Source organism: Phyllostomus discolor, chromosome 2, assembly GCF_004126475.2.
Source record: "Phyllostomus discolor isolate MPI-MPIP mPhyDis1 chromosome 2, mPhyDis1.pri.v3, whole genome shotgun sequence".
Classification (NCBI taxonomy): domain Eukaryota; kingdom Metazoa; phylum Chordata; class Mammalia; order Chiroptera; family Phyllostomidae; genus Phyllostomus; species Phyllostomus discolor.
Window position 1 is genome coordinate 94,432,126 of NC_040904.2, and position 20,186 is coordinate 94,452,311.

The 20,186-nt window shown below is 35.7% G+C and overlaps 1 protein-coding gene and 1 long non-coding RNA gene across 8 annotated transcripts in view; one reads left to right on the plus strand and one right to left on the minus strand.

The window, feature by feature from the left end:
* The window catches only part of ZBTB20 (zinc finger and BTB domain containing 20), a 708,962-nt gene that overhangs the window by 542,391 nt on the left and 146,385 nt on the right, over positions 1-20,186 (minus strand). The window lies entirely within an intron of this gene.
* Positions 9,165-11,297, plus strand: LOC118498671. The gene is made up of 2 exons (XR_004901140.1): positions 9,165-10,284; positions 10,322-11,297. It is a non-coding gene; the product is annotated as an uncharacterized LOC118498671 (long non-coding RNA).

The following is a 20,186-nucleotide window of genomic DNA, read 5'->3' on the forward strand; positions in this document are numbered from 1 at the left end:
TGGATGAAACCTTTGAGAGTTCTCTAACAAGAGGACATAGATCCAACAGGAGAATAATGGTGAATATGAATGCATTAATTTGTAATACAATGCTAGTTGATTTTTAAAAGACTGCTTCCCTATTAATTTTTGCCATCAGGCATTTGTAAACTGTTCTGAGTGAATTCAACATGATACAGTTTTTAAACCACTTTTGACACTATAAATTAACCAAAACTTTCTAATGATAGGCATTTGCATTTCTCTTAAAGAAAATACCAGCAAAAGTATACCTCAATAATCACAACACCCTCTGAGCTGTCACCAGAGTTTTTAATTCAAATATATAGTTTTGACCTAAAAATTATGCTACTTCAAGAACCTGAACGATTACCTCACAGTTAAAACCATTTAGTGACCTGAAATGGGAGGAGTTTCACTTCACTTAAGCAAGTGGTTTTGGTATTCCAACCAAAGGACAGCTTTTTCATGTGGGAGCCATCATGAATGAATATTAGTGAATTTTCTAAACAAGTGTATTTTAACACAGACCTCTAGTAAGGGCTATTTTTCATAGTGGTCATCCTGGTAGATATTGTCATTACTAAAACGTTGAGGCATTGCCTTTAGAATTAGTTCTTGAGAAAACTAGTCTTTTTGATTTATACTTACCCCTACCCTACCATCACATGCCCCAGATAACCCTATTTTGAATATGCCTCATTTACACTGATTAATGAATGCCTCCTCCTAAAGATTGGCATCAGGTCTATTTATCCTAAGTTTTGCTGGGGATGGGGGTTGGACAGGGTTTATGGGAGTCACTAATTCAGAGAGTCTATTTTTGATCACTGTGTCTGTGAGGCATACCAAACTCCTTTGGGCAAATAAACAATATAAAACTAAGATTACCAAGGCATCCTTCTTGGAACTAGTGAATGGAAAAAATTTTCAATAACCAAATCTGGGACTTTTAGGGGTTGTTTTCTTCTGAAGTTTGAGTGTATGTTTTCAGCTTGGCTGTTAATTGAACTGCTCTTCCAGAATCTGCAGTCCTTTGTACCTGTAATCCAAGACAAAACTCCAAATTCAGCCTGGCAGGTGTTCAGTAAGAGTATATAAAGAACAATGAATTACGTATAAGCACCTAGTCTAGGGTTCTACATACACTGTGGGCCTTCAGTAAGCATTTGTTGATTGACTGACTGATTCATTATCAATATGAATAATACCATATACATCTTGCCATTAAAATAAAACAAACCATATGATTTCACTCATATGTGGGATATAAAACTAAATACAACAAATGAACAAGAAAAAAAAAGCAGAAACTCACAGACACAGACAAAAGTATTGTAGTTACCAGAGGGAAGGAGAGTAACAGTGGTACTAAAGCATAAAAGGAGTCAAACACATGGTGATGGAAAATGATGACTTTGGGTGGTAGACACAAAATGCAATATACAAATGATATGTCATAGAACTGTAACTTGAAGCCTATAAAATTGTATTAACCAATGTCACCCCAATACATGTAAGAAAGAAAAAAACTGACACAAATATGTAAATTATTTTCTAAATTCCCAAAAGTAAAGTAGTGAACTGACAGAACCATTCTTACCCTTTCTAATCCCCACTCACTCTGAAACAATTCAAAGGAGGAGAAAGAGCATGAAGAGAAAATGAACATAATAAAAACAGAGTTCTGGCCAACATGGAGGAGTAGACAGAAATGCTTCACTTCCTCACACAACCAAAAGAAGGATAACAACCAATTTAAAAACAATGAATAAATGTAATAAATGGAGACAACTGTACTTGAATAACAATAAAAAAAGAACGTGCATGAAATAAAATGCTTAATAAAAACATATTGGAAAAAAATTAAAAAAAAAAAACAACCTAAAACTGCCAGAAAATCATTTGCATGAAAATCCAACAACCAAGGAGTTAAAGAAACATTCATCCAGACTAGTAAAAGGGTCGGAAATCAGACACCTGGGGAGAGAGGAGGGCAGCAAGGCAAGGCCTGACTGCGTAGGAAATCCCACATTCACATGCTGATAAGCCAGAAGGAACAATGGGGGAGCGAGACAGACCAGGAAAACCAGGGTTTCAGCATGGGACACTAAAGACTCAAAACCCCTGGCTATAAAAAATCTGTAGGGTTGCAGTAGCAGGAAAAATTCCCACTCTCACATAAGAGTCCATTGGAAAGACCCACAGGGTCCTAGATTGTACACAAATCCCAGAAAGGGCACACACAATTCACTTGTGGGAAGCAAGGGAAGTAAGGGAAAGTGGGATGAGAGCCACGCAAGCGTTATTGCACCCTATAACCTATAACTATGGGGGGACCCCTCCCCCATAGGCAGTGCCACAAAGCAGCAAAGAGGGTTGCCCCATCCTGGCAAATACCTAAGCCTCCACCCCTTACCACGTAACAGGTGTGCTGAGACAAAGAAAGATGGCCCAAAAGAAAGAATAGATCAAAACTCCAGAAAAAGAACTAAATGATGAGGAGACAGACAATATATCTGATGCAGAATTCACAACACTGGTAATCAGGATGCTCACAGAAATGGTTGCATATGGTCATGAAATAGAGGAAAAAGTGAAGGCTATGCAAAGTGAAATAAAGAAAAATATACAAGGAACCAATAGTGAAGGGAAGGTAATTGGGATTCAAATCAACAATTTGGAATAAAAGGAAGAAATAAACATCCAACCAAAACAGAATGAAGACATAAGAATTTTTAAAAAGTAGGAGAGGCTTAGGAACCTCTGGGACAACTTCAAATGCTCCAACATCCAAATCATAGGGGTTCCAGAAGGAGAAGAAGAAGGGTAAGAAATTGAAAACTTATTTGAACAAATAATGACTATCATCACCAAACTCTTATTATGAAATGTTAAAGGGACTTAGAAAAAGATGATGATCAAAAATACGAACAGTAAAATGACAACAAACTGATAACTACCAACAACTGAACCTTAAAAAAAAACAACTAAGCAAATAACTACAACAGGAACAGATTCACAGAAATGGAGAGCACATGAAGGGTTATCAGTGGGGAGAGGGAGGGAAATAATTGGGGAGAAAGGTACAGGGAATAAGAAGCATAATAGGCAGGCACAAAATAGACGGGGGAGGTTAAGAATATATGGGAAATGGAGAAACCAAAGAACTTATATGAACAATCCATGGACATGAACTAAGGGCGGGGGGGTGGATTCTGGAGGGTAGAGGGGGTACAGGGATGAGCGAATAAAAGGGAGAAAAAAATTGGGACAACTGTAATAGCATAATCAATAAAAATACTTTTAAAAAAGAAAAACAGCCAATGCACTCTGCAAAGTCTGTAACATTATCTAGAATGACAGCATAGCCATTGTTCAGGCTGCCAAAGCTCTGCTTGTTTGCTAGCTCACAGAGGCCCTGGGAGACTAATAAACGAAGAAGATTAGATGTAGACTAATGCCTCCATGCCACCACCACCTCGCACAACACACACTCTGTTCTAAGTATCTGAACACACGCAGGCACCCAAACCTAGAGAACGGGCACTCCATGTTGGCGGGAGGGGAAGAGGCTGCCATAAACAGGGCCTGTTTATTATTTAACAGTTGGTACTGCTAGAGGCCTGGCACTGCTATCGAGCATTCTCATTTCCAGTGCAAGTCAGCCTGATTACGAGAGCATGTAAGCCAAATTGTGTTTACCATAGTCTGTGAGAACCTCAGTGCCCCGAGCAGACATGGAAATCCTTACAACAGCTCTGGTCTAAACACAGAAATTCATTCCTGAGATGGAGGTAAAGGCGCACATGTGCTTAAATCTTGTCTAATGGTCTGCTCAGTGTTTCTGTGTGTTCTACTTGCTTTCCCCCAAATCAAGACCAGTCATTCCTCTCTAAAGATGTAGTTTCTACTCCTCTGCTTTTGGTTACTTTACTCTGGGACCCAAATCAGCCAAATAATGTGGGATCACCCATCTACTACTATGGTTCATGTTGTCCTGCACACTTTGGCTGTCCAGGAAAAGAATCTACTGCCGAGGACAGCTACCTCCCACTTTGCCAGGACTGTCTTGGCAGCAAGTCTTTTCTTTGCCAACGTGGGCCACAGGTGGATGCCTTCCTACAAATCTAATCAGCAGGGTAATGTGCTACTATCACGAGAGTGGACCTTAATGACAAAGAGCTCTGCTTAGATGGCCACCCCATTAACTTTGATTTGATTATTCTGCCCCAACAGAACACTTGGCTTCACAACCACAGATGGCACCAGCCCAACAGAGAATCTGTAGAAAAAGGGGTCATGTGGGGTTCATACATTTTTAAAATATTAAATTTTAGATAAAAATATAAAATGAGATAGTACTGAGATAGTTCCTGGTTTCCTAGAAAAGCACTAACTGTATTTTTTTTAAAAATAAACTAAGGCTAGAGCACATGAGACAATTGTGATAACCAGGGAACGCAGATAATATTTTCCTTGAAATTCAACATAAATCAACATTTCTTTTAAGTGTAAGAAGAATCTTGGCTTTTATCTTCCATATATAACCAAGGCAGTCTTTGATGCTTTATGTGACTCTATACAACTGTTTATAAATTTGAGATAAAATTGGCTTGATATAAGCTAATTTGATATTTTGAAACTTAATTATACCTTGGATACACTTTACAACCATTATCACCAAAATATTTTCTACCAATGAAGATAAAGGCACAGTACACTATGCCTTACCTGAAACTGTATATATTAGTTTTTGTGTTTTTGTTTTCTAATTGACAGTTGATATTTATATGCCAAAATATCAACATAGTGTTTTTTTCTTAATAATTTCTCAACTTTAAATGTCACTCAAAGAGAACAACATATGCTGAGATAGTTAAATAAAATTATTTTATATTTTGCACTTTATTGTAGTTTTCAAATACAGTAGTTGTAAGTGGGTCATAGATTATACATACACACACAAAATAAATAAAACTACACAAAAACAAAGAATGTATAAACAGAAATTTTCTATTCAGGATGAAGTTAATCCCTAGTTTTGTTTAATCACTTACTCTACTGATCAGGAATGCTTAATAAACAGCCCCAAATTAATGAAGTTAATTCTAACTTCTCCCAAAGCACCCTGCATGTAAGGACACTCATAACTACTAGTTAATAGCAAAGCAATGGATCCAATCATAGTTTCAAAGGGAAAGGTCCTATTTTAGCCATGACAAAAATGTGAATAAGGATTTTTCAGGAGCTTAAAGATTTTTGTCTTTGTGCTAAGATACTTCACAGCTAGTAGGAGACATTAGTAACAGTTCATAGTGCAGAGGTTACTGTGCGCTATGCACTTTTCTAAAAGCTGTAAATGTATGTATTCATTTAATCCTCAAAACAACCTTATAAAGTATTATTAATTTTTCCATTTTATAGATGAGGAAACTAAGGTACAGAAAGGTTAAGTAACTTGCCCAAGGCACAGTGTAATGATAATCATCATGTTCTACTTTTCACAATAAAAATCATTCCATCTGACATTTGTGTTTAATTTAAAGCTGTGTGGTCACCGCTGCTGTAAAATATTAGAGGTGAAGCAATTTAAAATGATCTATCTAGCACATGGCACTAGAACTCCAGTGGTGGAAGGAGGTTTGGGGAGACTGCGAAACCCTGAAATTTTGTCGACAGGTACGCTTTTCTGGGAAAACAATATGAAGCATGACTCTAATCCAAATCTCTGAGAGATTAAAAAAATAATAAAGCAATGCATGTAAAGGTTACATATTACAAGCAAATGATAGAAGAACCAAGTCTAGCAACTAGGCTCCTGTCATTATCTTCTCAGTGCTAACCTCCTCAGGTGACTTGCCAAGGAGGCAGAAGAAACCTGAGTGGACACAGAAACTATCTGTACCTCTCTGCATGGCTCCCACAACTCAGGAAAGCAAAGTGATGAGACAGGATGCCCACTGATAAGGAAAGAACAGAACCTCTAGTGGAGCCTGTTCCTGGCTACTCAGGGCTAATAGGGAAAATGTTGGGAACACATTTAAGAAATAAGAAGAAAAAATCATCTGTTTACAAAGTTGACTAATTTATTTCTTTAGCAAATAGAAACACACACATACACAATTAACATTTATCTACTGGTAGCCCTAAAACTTCCTAAATTTATTTCCATTTCTCTTTGCTCCCATATGGTAATTTCTATTTACCCTGAAATCATCTACTTTATCTAAATTTCTAAAATTTATATGTATGTACTTGTTATTTTCATAGATATAAAATTTATCTGAATTTGAAGTTACTTTTCGCATTCTGATGGATGAACATACATCTTATTATATTTCAAATTTGCACTTATTTTATCATACATATTTTAATATGTATTTCTCTTATCTGTGTTGAATGTCCATTAATAAGTTTAAGAACCATCTGAATGTTCTGTGCCAGTTTTCCTATCAAAGTGGGTCTTCTTTCTTATCAATTTTCAGAAGCTCTGATTTATTAGGGAGATAATATTTTTTATCTGAGATACAAGCTTCCAATCATTATCATTTTCTCACATCATTTAAAATTTTTTACATTTTTTAATTTGTCTGAGTTTTCTCATCCATAATTACAGTGGTAATATTAGAGATTCTTTTCTTATTCTACTTTCTAGATCAATATTGCTTTTAGTTCTATAATAGTTTTATTTTTCAGTTCATATTACATGTCTTCTTTCCTATTTTCTCACAGCTCATTTTATTTTTTTCTTAATTCTTTGATCTTATATATATATATATATATATATATAATTTGACCTCATATTAAAGAGACCACAATTTCTTCTATTTCTTTTTTACTATGAAAGTATGTTATTTTCTGATATATATATATAAAGAGAGAGATCTGTTTTCTTATGTAACTTTTGTTTTGTAATTAGCTAAGCATGGGTTTAATGCTGATTCCTTTCGGATTACTTTTCTTATTTTTTACTGAGTTAATGTTATCAACTGTTTGCTGAGGAAGAGAGGCAGGGTAGTGAATTGGGACAGCAGGAAGCTTCATTTTGGTGCGCTATCTGCTAGCACATTATATCCTTTCTCAGCAGCTCCCCTATGCACATTTCTCAGGGGATATGTTTCTGCTCATTGACTTCCCCACTTGGGATAGTGGGAGCCCTAAAGGACTTGCATATTACATGTCTTATGGGTCATGATTTAATATTTCTTTTTCTTCTCCTGAATATGATCTGGCAAAAATCATCTCACTTCCTAGTTCTGGCACATGTGTCAGTCTGGTATTATTCTTCATTCATTGTCAGGTCCTCTTTTAACCTCTATTGTAAATTGGGCTCAGGAATGCTTCCATAGGCCACCCATAGCCTTGGACTTTCTGGTACCATGTAGGTAATTATACCATATGTCTTTGGGCTCACTCCATCTATTTTGATAGGTTCTGCCTGCTGTATATGTTTAACATACTCTCAATATCCTTCTTTGACTTTTTCTAAATTTCATAGTATTCCATGATTTGTGATTTGGGATATGGTTGCCTTCTAAAGAAATGTGTCTCTGTTTTAGTTAGTCTTTTGCATAAGAAGATATAATGTAGAAGTATACTTACATTTTCAACTATGTTCTCTTGATTGGCAAAAACAGAACTTCACTTACTACCTCTCCTCCAACTCTACCCTCAATTAAGTGTTTGGCCATGTTCCCAAAACTGGAATAATCCACGTAAGGTGTCAGCTAATTTACATTAGCCAAGCATTGTATACCTCCCTTCATAAGTATTTTTGTATTTGAATATGGGACTTTAAACCTTGGACTAAACCTTAGACTTTCAACTGAAGCTATGAAATGAAACTAGAGTGGTTGTAGAATAGCAAGCAATATGGCACACGTGGGAAAAAAGTTAGAGGACTCCGATTAGCATCTATAAAATTACTTCATGGGTGAGTGATAAAGTTATGTTTGAGTCACTTGAATCTCAAGAATTTGCTACTGTAATGCCTCATTTTTTCTATCATAGGAGACTAATAAGAGAAGTAAGTAAATTTTCCAGTTAACTATTTAAACTATTGTCTTTCAACCATTTTCTAAAACAAATGACTTGATATAGTAAAATTATACTGATAAGAAGTTTGAGATTCTTAAGCTTTGTCTGTCATTTGTTATTAATAAAATTTTAGTAAATCATTTAACCTACCCAAGCCTCAGTTCTGCCATTTTTATAATGGAAATGGCAATATCTCTTTTCTTAAAATATAGTTTTTTTTGTGAGTGGCAAATGAAACAAACAAAAAACCATTATATATATATATATATATATAAAATGCTCTGTAAACTAACAAACAACCATAAATGTATAAGTCTCCAATAAAAGATGATACAAATCAAATAGGGTATTAAGATATTGTCACAGATAATATAAATATACAGGGCAGTTCATCCTATACAATGTGATACGCTTTTGTGATTCCTTTGTGTGCTTTTCCAATTGGTCAGCTAAGTTCTGAACTGTCATTTCACTTCTCATTGCTTTTGGGGAGCCTGTCTCCAGGAACAACTCTTTCTCTCTTCCTGCTTCCTCTTCACTAGTACATTTTTATAGTTTTTGTTTGTTCTTTTTTTTTAATTGCCTTATATTTGCTATGAAAGGTAGGATAGAGTAATGAAAAGAGAAAAAAAAGCTTTGGAGCCAAACAGAACTGGTTTGACCTGCCTCTCTGTCCTTATGCTCATCATTTAATGTCCCTAAATTTGTTTCCTCATCTGTAAATGAATGAATGTTGTTATGAGAAACTTATATCCTATCTTCATTATGTCTAGTACATAATATGGGCTCAATAAATGGATTTCAAAACCAAAGACCCTGAATGGCAATATAATATGTAAAACTTGGATTTTTATCAAATCTCATTTGCCTTCTTAAAAGCATATTTTGCTTATTTTCATTTTCTTTTGTTTTTAAATCCTCATTCAAGGATAAGCTTGTTGATCTTACAGAGAGGGGAAGGGAGAATGAGACAGGGAGAGAAACATCAATGCAAAAGACAAACATCAATTGGTTGCCTCTCCTACATGCCCCAGCTGGGGACAAAACCTGCAACCTAGGCATGTGCCCTGACCAGAATCGAATCCCTGACCTTTCAGTTTATGGGATACGCTCCAAACTTGCTTATTTCCATGTTCTTAATTGGGGTTTTCTGATACTTGACAACTTGATATATTGTTGTACTTTGATCGATAGCTTTTTTTATTCATGAACATTTCACTTTTTTCTAAATGCTGCCATAGAATCTACTTTTCTTTAAAATCTACTTCTTGTTGATATCTATGACTAATCATATAGTACCAACAGTTTCTCTGTTTCAATGAACTTTTTTTCTTAATCAACTTTTTCTCTTGTAAAATAATATATCCTAATCTTAAACCTTCAGGATAAAGACCATGTTAACTCTGTTCACAATGCACTATACTCTGTAAAAACTATACCACTATTAAATAATGATTTTGTGTGTGAATATTATGTATTCCACAGAATGAACTCTGCCTGAGCTCATTCAGAGAAGATCACACAATATGATTATATAAAATTTATATAGTCCTTTATCATTTTGCAAACATTTCATAATCATTTAATGGAAGTCTTCAAAACACTAGGATAGATTGATGACTGTTGGCAGGAAAACAAAGATGAAATGATGCAAATTTGTCAAATATCATATCACATGGCACCAGGAAAAACAGGATTAACAACCCAGTTTCTTAGTCTCTGATCTACAGATATTTTGATGAGCTCGAGTTATCGCAGCATCCGAGTAAGAAACACACCTCTCATTTCTTTATTTTTAAAATAAATAAATAAAAAGCAAATCCCAGTGACTCCTGGAACTTGGGGGTGGAAAAGTGGGGTGGGGGATGGGGGGGGTCTAGGGGTGGGGTAGGAAAACTACAGGCTAGGGCCAGAGAACAGGATGGAGGTAAAGGAGATAAAAATCGTGGTTGAATCCTCATCTACATTTACATGGAAGAAGTATTTAAAAAGCAAGGCCACTGCCTTCCCTCATCTGAGGCTTCCTCTGGAACCCTGCTGAGTCTTCATTTGGGAAACAGCAGAACAAGGCAGTATCTCCTTGGCCAAATGAACCCCTTTCTGACAACTGTGAAGATAGTGTTTGTGCCACCAGGACCCTTAAAAATTATCCCTAAAAAACACTAATGTTTAGTCAGTCGAAAAAAAAAATCTCAGGGTCAAAGGGGAAACAATATGCAAAGAGTTAAAAACACCAAACTTGATGTGAACTCCCAAGCATTTTTGTGGAAAACAAAATGAGTTGGGATTTAGGAGTTTTGACTTTAGTTTCAGCAGTTTTACTATTTAACTGTGTGACCTCAGACAAGTGGCTAAACCTCTCTGGACCTCTGATCCTTCATATTTAATATGAATGGACTGGTTATTAAGTGATATCTAAGAACTATTTTGGAAATAAAATTCTCTAATTTATGACAGTAATAATTAGCATTCGACAGTGCTTTACCATCTACAAATGGCTTCCACATACACTATCTAATTTGACTCTCATGCCAATTCTGAGGTAGTATTATTATGATCATGCCCATTTTTCGAGGAGAGGTTGGGAAACCGCAAAATGGCAGAGCTGGCACTGAACAGATGTTCCTAAGAGGAAACTACCCCTTCGGTAAAAGAAGAGACTGATGCTTACATGGGTTAGTAACAGCAGGCAATTTATGGTGTGAGCTCTCGTTTAGGGGTGCAACAAAATTTCTGGATGCTGCAGTGGGGTAATGCTAATCCACCATGTGGAATGTTATCCAATGATGTATTTATCAAAAAAAAACTAATAAAAAGAAAATTAAAAAAAGATACAATAATTGTTACTGCACTACACCCTAATGAATTATTGTGTTCAAGGCTCCAACAAAAAAAAGTAATATTATACTCGGCTTATGTTTTAATTGATTTATTAATATTTTATCACAGGAATGTAATTTAAGCTCCTCATGATTTAGATCTCATAAACCTTTAGCATTTTGCAAATTCAAATTCCAATTTAAAGCCAGGGCGAGCAATTAACTTTTCTATCATCTTGTCAGGGGAGAAGGTTCGTGTTTAATTTGAGACAAAGTGACAGAAATATATATACACTGTATGTATTACTCCAATTTAATTTATGAGTCAGCACCATCCACCTTCAAAATGTAGATTTAATAGAAGGGGAGGAAGAAAAGGCCGTGCTGTCATGATAGGGCCGTGATATCTGCCCTGAATTTCTTATAAAAAAAAAAAAAGCCCCTGGTTTGTTGAGATACCAGGCTAGATTGATTGCAGTACTATTTCCAATTCCTTTGTTTTAAATCCTTTCACTAATTGCTCACATAGCATACCACCTCATGGATGTCACAGTGAGTTTCTACCCCCACTAGTTCCCCCTCTTCCTTTCTCAGTTTTATGTAGAGGTGCCTGCCACTCCAGGTTAACCCTAAATCTAAACAAGTGAGAAACACTATGGAAAATATTGCCTTCAGATCATTTCTTTATCCCCTTTCTCATTCTCCAAAGCCATCTTTTAAATGCTCCCTATCTAACACAAGCAAGCAAAAAAACTCCCTAAAACTTGAAATTTTAATCTACAGGATTTGTTTGGCAAGTTACAACAGTGGCACTTTCCAGTGACCCTTTAAGAAATATTTAAGGACAGGATCAGAAGAAATGAGCTCAAAATGAGAAGTCAGGTGAAGTAAAGGGAAGTACTTCCCTTGTGTGGTTATTAAAAATGGGAATGGGGCTGCAGAGAGAGGTTAAGGAATTCTTCCTAGCTCTGTTATCCTATAATTCACCAAAAGCGCACAATGCTCTATGCTGATGAGATGAGTTACATGACATCTCCTCCCTGGTTCAATCAAAGGGAAGCAATTTACATCTCAAACCAGTTCTCTCATCAGTGGGACATAAAAACTGCAGAACAGAGGCACAGCAAATGTGCTTATTTATACAGCATCAACTCAGTTGCCACTGTTCTTTATTATTTTCCTTCACATCCTCCTCCCCTGGATGGTGGCCATTTTGAAAAGGATCATTTAAATTCTAAAGTGAGAAGAACAATTCAGGACCAAAATTAACTAAAGATTTCTTGTGATTCTGACAATCACTGGCCCTGGTGGTGCTAGGCCCAACCTTTTATTCCATTAAAAAATAAAATCAGATTCCCTTTGCAGATCACGAGAAAGAAATTAGAAGTTGGTTAATGGAAACCTCTGGAAGGTAGCCTGACAAATGCTTATTCACTTTCCATGCATACAATGCTATATCACATAAGCGGATGCAGTGCATTTGTCAAAGAAAGGCTATGTTGAATGAGTATAAGGTCTTCATTCATAAACAAGCTTATTTTACTTAATAGTCTCTATTAATGTCAGCTTAATTATGTCAGACATTTTGCATTTGCACATAACAGTGAAAAATCACAAAAATGCATTTACTGCACCTGCTTAAATGCAGTCATATCCCTAAAAACTATTGCAGGGAAGGGGGGAAAGCTCTCACATACATGGCTTTTAGGCATAATATGGGATTATGGCAGAAGGGTTTAAATACATGAGGTAAAAATGGTAATCACATTCATCAAGTACACAAAGAAGTAAAAACAAGAAGCTCTAGATAATTCTTTTTAGTGGACTCACTAAAATAACAATAACAGCTTGATGAAGAGAACATGATTGTCGAAAGCGTGTCCATTTTACATTTTCTCTTTACATAGTGCAATAAAAAGGGAGCACCTGCAGTTTCTACTTGTAGGATTTTTTTTCTTCTGATGTTGAAAGAAATCATGGGATATCATATTTGCTTAAGAAGCTACCAGTCTAATTTCAAGTATACATTCCCTCCCATAAAGTTCCATTTCAGCCTTCTAGGAATACCTGTGCAGAGCAGAGAGGTTCTGCAGCTTGCAAAGTACAGTCTTTGTTTCATACCCTTTTTCTTCATTCAAACACGGCAGCCCTTTATCACTTTGGGCATGCAGCTAAAACAGACTTCTCTGTCAAGATCCTTTTTAGGCAAATTACACCAAAATATCATGTAATCTCATTACTTGGTGGCATCTACTTTACTACAGACACCAGCCACTGAGTATCATCACACTGTTGTGGTATCCCCATACTTACTGAAAAGATACCATTAACTATACATTGTGGATATTTGAATTACATAAGAAAGTCATAAACTTAATTACATTGGAGAGCTGGATTACATATGAGAAATTTCATGATCTCACATGAAATTTGAGCTATCACTAAAAATAGGAATGGCATTTACTTAATTCTTCTTACAGAAAAACAGCCAATTTTAAACTTTCAAGGTTGTATAATGAGACAAAACAGTATTTTTTTAGAATAGAAAATGTCCGAAGAATTTAATAGACGCATTTTACATGCCATGAGAAGCACTCTCCCTCCCTTTTTACCTACCTTCCTTCCTTCCTTTTCTTTGCTCTTTTATTTCTCCTGCCCCTACCTCTCTTTTTCTCTCCTTCCCCAAACCCCGCCTTCCTTAAACTTGGGGAATGAGGTAGTAAACTTTTAGAAGTAAAATAACATTTTTGAATCAGAATCCATGTGCTTTTATTCCTCAAAGTGCTGATTAAGGGGGAAATTTTGGATGACTTCTTATGACAATTGTTTTCTTTCTTAGAGTCTGTTTATCTCCTTCAGGGATCAGACTATTCCTATCATGACCTCCAATACTACACACAGCAGTTTGTGATGTACCCTAAATGAAGGCCGTCTTTTACAAAAGACTGCAATAGTCAGTGAAGAATTTTTTTTTTCAATTACTTTTGTAAAGGAGCAAACTCAATGACAGGGAGTATGTGTATAAATAAAGCAAAAGTTCAAACTGCACTTTAAAATGACAGTGTCACTAATAGACATCTGTTCTATATGCTAGAGTCAAGTTTGAGGCTTTAGAGAATCTTTTACAGGCAAAACAGGGTAAAGTTCTTACTCATCTTTCAAGTTCCACTACCAATGAAGGAATAGTAGAATAATCTGTTTCTACAAGTGTCTGTCACTGTGAACACTCAATATACAAAAATTCTGAAATAGGATCTGATTATGCATTTTACAAAATAATTTGCCATAGGCCTCCTATGAGAAGATAACAACTCAAGAGTATATTTTAAATTGTGGTTTAATTTTTTTCATCTTCATAACACTTTTTAAGAAATGTTGCCATAATATGAGAACTGTCAGTATTGTCAGAACAATCAGATCTCCACAGGCAGAACATTATTATAGATTACAACATTATAACAGGTAACTCTCATTTTCATGCATCCAACGAGATCAGTTAAACCAATGGGTAGGGGATGTCTACAGGTCACTGTGAGGGCAAATCCTTGGTAAGTGAAGAAAGGTGGGAATGAAGTCACACCTACAGTGCTGTGCATTCATCTTTCTTCTCACCCTCACAGTGATGCTGCATGCCTCACGAGTGTGCTTCCACTGTCCTGTAGGACTCCTTCTCAGAGCACTTTCGGAGGAGTAAACTTCATGTCTTACCAGAACAGATTTAGTCCTGTGCCCCTTAACTGAAGGCAATTAGCCCCTTCATGGTTTTACTAAAATCCAAGTATCATGAAGATATCTTAAAATCTAAGACTGGAAGTCATGTTTTAAGGATGACTTAATGTCCTCCAGCCCTATAAACAAATAATTATAGATTAGGCCACTTTCTACCTAGCTCTTCAGAATTTTAAAGATTGCCAAAGTTCAGACAGTGTTCCAGTGTTCCTTCTTTCCTGAGACACACCTCACTAAGTTCCAGCTCAGAGCATCAGGACTTCTTTCTAACAATGTCTACAATGTTCTTCCTCCAGATTTTGGTGATCTCTTTCTCTGTTCTGGTCTCTATTCAAACATCACCTTTTCAAGAGAACTATAGTCATCATCATATCTAAAATAGCTTGTCATCGCCACCCTACCTTACTGCATTTTGTTTTCTTCATACTACTTGTTCTTTCCTAAAATTACATTTATTTGCTTATTATAAGTCTTCCTTACTAAAATATAAGTTTTGTGAGCCAAAGACTTTGTATCTCTAGTGTCCAGAACTGTGCCTAATACAAGGTAGGTATTCACTATATGTTTGTCAAAATAAATAAAACTTAAAGCTAAAATACTCTCTCTTAAATTTTACGATTAAAATATTTCATCTTCTGCTTATAAGAGAAAGTATCACATGTGACAAGCTTCACACACTAGACAATATATAAAGTCAACATGGAAGAATCGCTATTCTAGGAAGAGTGTGTTCAGACCTGGTTTGAAATCACAGCCAGCTGCAGTGGGGCATTTACGGTCTCCCATTTCAGCTAGACCACTGAAAGGATGGAGTCAACCAAAGTGCTGACAAGATAGACACACACACAATTCTCCTTACTCTCAGATTTGGAGTGCATTGCTCCTTTACTTCAAGCCAGCAGCAACTACAGAAGAGAGGAAAAATCTGAAGGCCTTTGGAATCCATTCCACCAGACTGCCACCTGTCACTTATGTAAGAAGAGGCAATCATCCATCTGTCTGGACTGGTGAATCATAAGGTCTTAAATGCCGTTTACATACCCCAAACTAGTAATTGCTTAGAAAATTTTTTATCATGTAATAATGAAATGACAGGATCTTAATTTGTTTTTCCTTTAGATACACACTGAACATTTTCTTTAAGGTGGCATACAACTTTTAAAATACAAACACCAATTTAACTGAAGTATTTTTTGGTAAAGAAAAAAATGTCTATCATGATTTTAGTGGCAATAATAGTTCTGTACATTTCTCTTAGCAATCTTAACCTCAGATTCCTAAATACTATGCAAACAATAATTTACTAGTTTCTGCTGTGTTCTTTGTGTGAATTAGAATATTATCACATTTTCATTATTTTCAAGTGAGAATTTCATGGAAGAGTCCGTGACTTGCCAGGACCACACAGCAAGAAAATGAGAGAGAGAGAGAGAGAGAGAGAGACTTGATTTTCTCCCTTTTTGAAAGTGGGTGCCTAGTGAAGATAAATGAAGTAAGATAAGAATATACCTAAAATAACATTTGTTTTTTCTTAGTTAGTGCTTTCACTCAAATTTGTTTTGGAGAGTGATAAGCTGATAATTCAGAATAGAGGCTAAGGACTCTAAATTAAACATCCTTGAAAACAGCAGGGTCAATATTTAAGAATAGCAGTTAGCAATTAATGAGCATTCAGTACATGTCAAGTACTGTTCTAAGAACTAGAGAGAATGGGGACTTTGTGTCTTTTCCATCACTGGATCCCCAGAGCCTAGAACTGTGCCTGGGTCAGAATGAATGTTGAATCAGTACTTGTCATAATAAATGTATGAATGAGAGAAGCATTCTTGGTTCCAAATGACTAAACTGTCTGAATTTTTAAACACAATCTGTTTTGTAAGTTGGGGACAGCCTATATAAATGAATGCTCTTTGAAGTCGGAGAGAGGAAGAGATTTGATTTAAACCAGTATGTAACTAAATCTAGTGTAATAGGGAGCCTCTTTATAATAGAGTTTACTTATTTAACAAATATTTATTGAACACACACTATATGCCAGGTATTGAAAGAGTTTCTATGAATAAAGACAATGTTTTTGTGGGTGCAGAGCTTAAATTATTGCTTATGTGTCTGAGAGGAGGATGTTTTAATATATAATGTAATTATAAGGCAAAAATTTTCTCTATACCAGTGATTTCTGAAACTTGTTTTTAACAACCTAATTTGCTAACTCTTTGACAATTCAGTCTTTTTCCAGGTGTCCATGAGGAAACTGTAGCAAAAAAGAGTTGTACTGATTGATTAAAACATATATATATAAGGAGGAGTGGCTATCTGAAAAACACCTAGACAATCTGATGAATGCATGAAAAGTTAACTTACACATCAGGGTTCTGAAAGGTCTGAGTTACCTATTTCAGTTATCCATATTGTCAATTCTCAACTTCATCCACACAAATATACCCTAGGGCTTCATTTGGACTGCCTCAAATTAGAATCTAGATGCAGTTCAAGAATGAGGCCATTTCAATGACAAGAAATAAAGAAATGCACAAATTGTTAGAAAATAAATAAGATCTTACATATTCCCTATCACATGTGGGCTAATTAGAAAAGTCACCGACACAAAGGCTGGCAATCTCATCTGTGGTCACCCCTGAGATTACACATGTGCACTTCTGCTAACTACAAAAGTTCTATCAAAGCACACCTTACCCAAGTTAGCTTGTTGAGGAGCATACATGATAATCCACTTGAGATGTTTAGTTTTTCAAAAACAATCTCAGTTCTTTTGGATTCACTTTTAGGATGTGAAATTAAGCTTTTGTAGATATTTTTGCCTGTAAACTGATTCTTCAAGATATGGAAGCTTAGCTCTGTAAGAAAACTACGTAGGCCAAAGCAACCTAAGTTTGATGTTTAACCATTGCTAGAAGCCCATTTGCGGTTTATTCCTCCTCTAAAAATTAAGCTGAAATATCTTTTAGCTGGAGTTCAGCAATGCTGGAGAAACATTCTAAAGACTTGTTGGCAAAGGAAGAAAAGAAAAAATATAATATCGATGTATTCAATTTTTAAGAATATCAAAATCAAGGACTAGATATAGGTGACAGATCCGCTTCAAACTATTGGCTCTATGCATCTGTAAAACTGAAATTTGATATGTAAAGTCACTATTCAGAATTATTCAACATTCATTTTATGTTTATACACATTCATGTCAATGACACAACAGCCCCAGGCATTCCACTACCAATCTTTTTGTACATGTCCATTGACAATGTCTCCATCAAATTCAATCCAATGAAATTAAGTGGAGTTAAATAAAACAGTGTGCATGAACCTCAGTATTTCTCGTCTCTTATTGTATTGTATTCCTTATCATTTCTTATTTATTTAGCCAAGGCAAAAAGGTTTCCAGACTCAACTACATTTTCTCTCTTAGTCGCCTATTTCTTAGGCACTTTTTTCTTTGAATTTGTCCATGTCAATTGCCAAAAAAGGAGAAGCCTAGTAATTCTATGAAAATAATAAAGATATAATAAACTAACTGCTATCATATAACAGAGAGAACATTTCCATCTGATGTTTACCATAAAATTTTCTTCTGATTTCAATAGTTTTCACATAATACCCATAACTATTAACTATTTTGAGAAGATTCCAAATTGTAGCAGGCACATGAATGGTAGATAACTCAGCAAGAAGCTTGGTAAGGAAGACAGGTTCCTGGGTATGCCTTCAGGAAATAAAATTAAAAAACAAATACGAGTACGCAAAAGTATTGAGGATGATATACAACTAGCTTATGATTTTGCTCACCACTTTAAGGCAAGAGGGTAATCCTACCTTTCTCCCCTTCATTTCTACATCCCTTCAACCTGCACATGAATTTTACATTTCACCTTCAAGGTTACCCTTAATTTTAACCTGGTTTCATGTATATGTATACATTTTGGGTAAAAGAGGAACAAGACACAATATGATTTTCTCTGGAGTTCAATTTCTATAAGCAATGATCAGATGACAACAAACCTCTCATTAATCTCTGGGGGAAAAAAAATCAGTAAAGTTCTTGTCCTTCATACAGTATTGCCATTTATTATAAATTGTGGTAAAAGACCCCCCAAACAGCAAACTGAAGCATGTGGCATTTAATCCATCACACAGAAGGATCAAGGACTGAATCAACACTTCTAGGGCTTCTATCACCACCCCCAACCAAGCATTTCCATGGTGCCCATTTCCATGGTGTACAGACCTTCAAACAAACACATTTGTCTAAAAACAAATACATATGTAGAAAAACAGTTCTCCAGGGTTCTTGTCTTTTTAGCTGCTTTTGGTAGACAGATGAGAAGTCAGATACAACATTTTGAAATTCTGAGTATTTTTGCCTCATATACTGGAGGAAATAAAGATCCACTGCCCCAGCCAGTGGATCTTACATGGCTTCTACAAAGGGGCAAAAGGAGGCCCTAGGATCTTCATCCTGCAACAGACTCCTCCTCGGCTTCCTTCTCTGTCCCAACTATTAAGTTTAACTTCATTTTGAGGATATATAAAATTATTCTGAATGAAAAGCATAATTTTCATTCTATCTCAAAAATTTCCTAGGAAACTTTTCTAAGAAATATATTTCAAAATAAGGCTATCTGTAGTATTGAAAATATGTTAATATGCTTTCAATACTTCTCTAGATTTCATAAATCTTACTTACCTATCCCAGTACAAACTGATATAATTTGGGGGAAACCAGAGAAATCGCTCCTGTACAGCCTTCCTGTGTTTGAAATTTTGTTCTTAAAATTCATAGATGATGGCAGTATCCCAAGAAATCCTTCAATTCTGTGTTGCTCTAGAAAGGGTACTATTTTATTCCTATTAGAGATGAGGAAACTAAGGTACAGAGAAGTTAAATAACTTGCCCCAAGTCTTAGGTAAAAAGCCAAGATTTAAACTCATAGACTCTAATACCAGAGCCTTAACGATGACATTATAGGCTTCCCTGTAAGGTAGACATTAGGATAGAAAGATGGTTAAATGCATAATTTTGGAATCAGACAGTGTAAAGTCAAATTCTAATTTCACCACTTTCTAGGTCTGTGGCCTTGGGCAAGGATCTTAACCTCTATGAACCTGTATTTCTTTGTGTATCTAAAAAGCATCTAGCCTTCACTGAGTAATAGGCAATGTTCAGTCATCAAAATTAAGTGTTTTGCATGTATTATTTAACTCTACAACAACTAAGCACGGTACATATTATTATACTCAATTCAGAGGTGAGAAAAATGAGGCTAAGTGGTAAAGGCAGAATTTGAATAAGGGCAATCTCACTCAAACACCTTATGTTTAATCATTAAGTTTGGTAATAATAACCAAGAGTATCTACCTAGTAGGGGTTTTGGCTGTGTTTTGGTCAGTATATTAGGTAATGCATGTATAATGATCTTTTATGAGTCAGCTTGGCTGGGCCACAGGGTAGGCAGATATCGGGTCAGACATTATTCCAGGTGTGTCTGTAAGGTTGTTTTTGGATAAGAATAACATTTGAATTGGTAGACTAAGTAAAGTTGCCTTCCTAATCCAGGTGGGCCCCATCCAGTCAGTTGAAGGTCT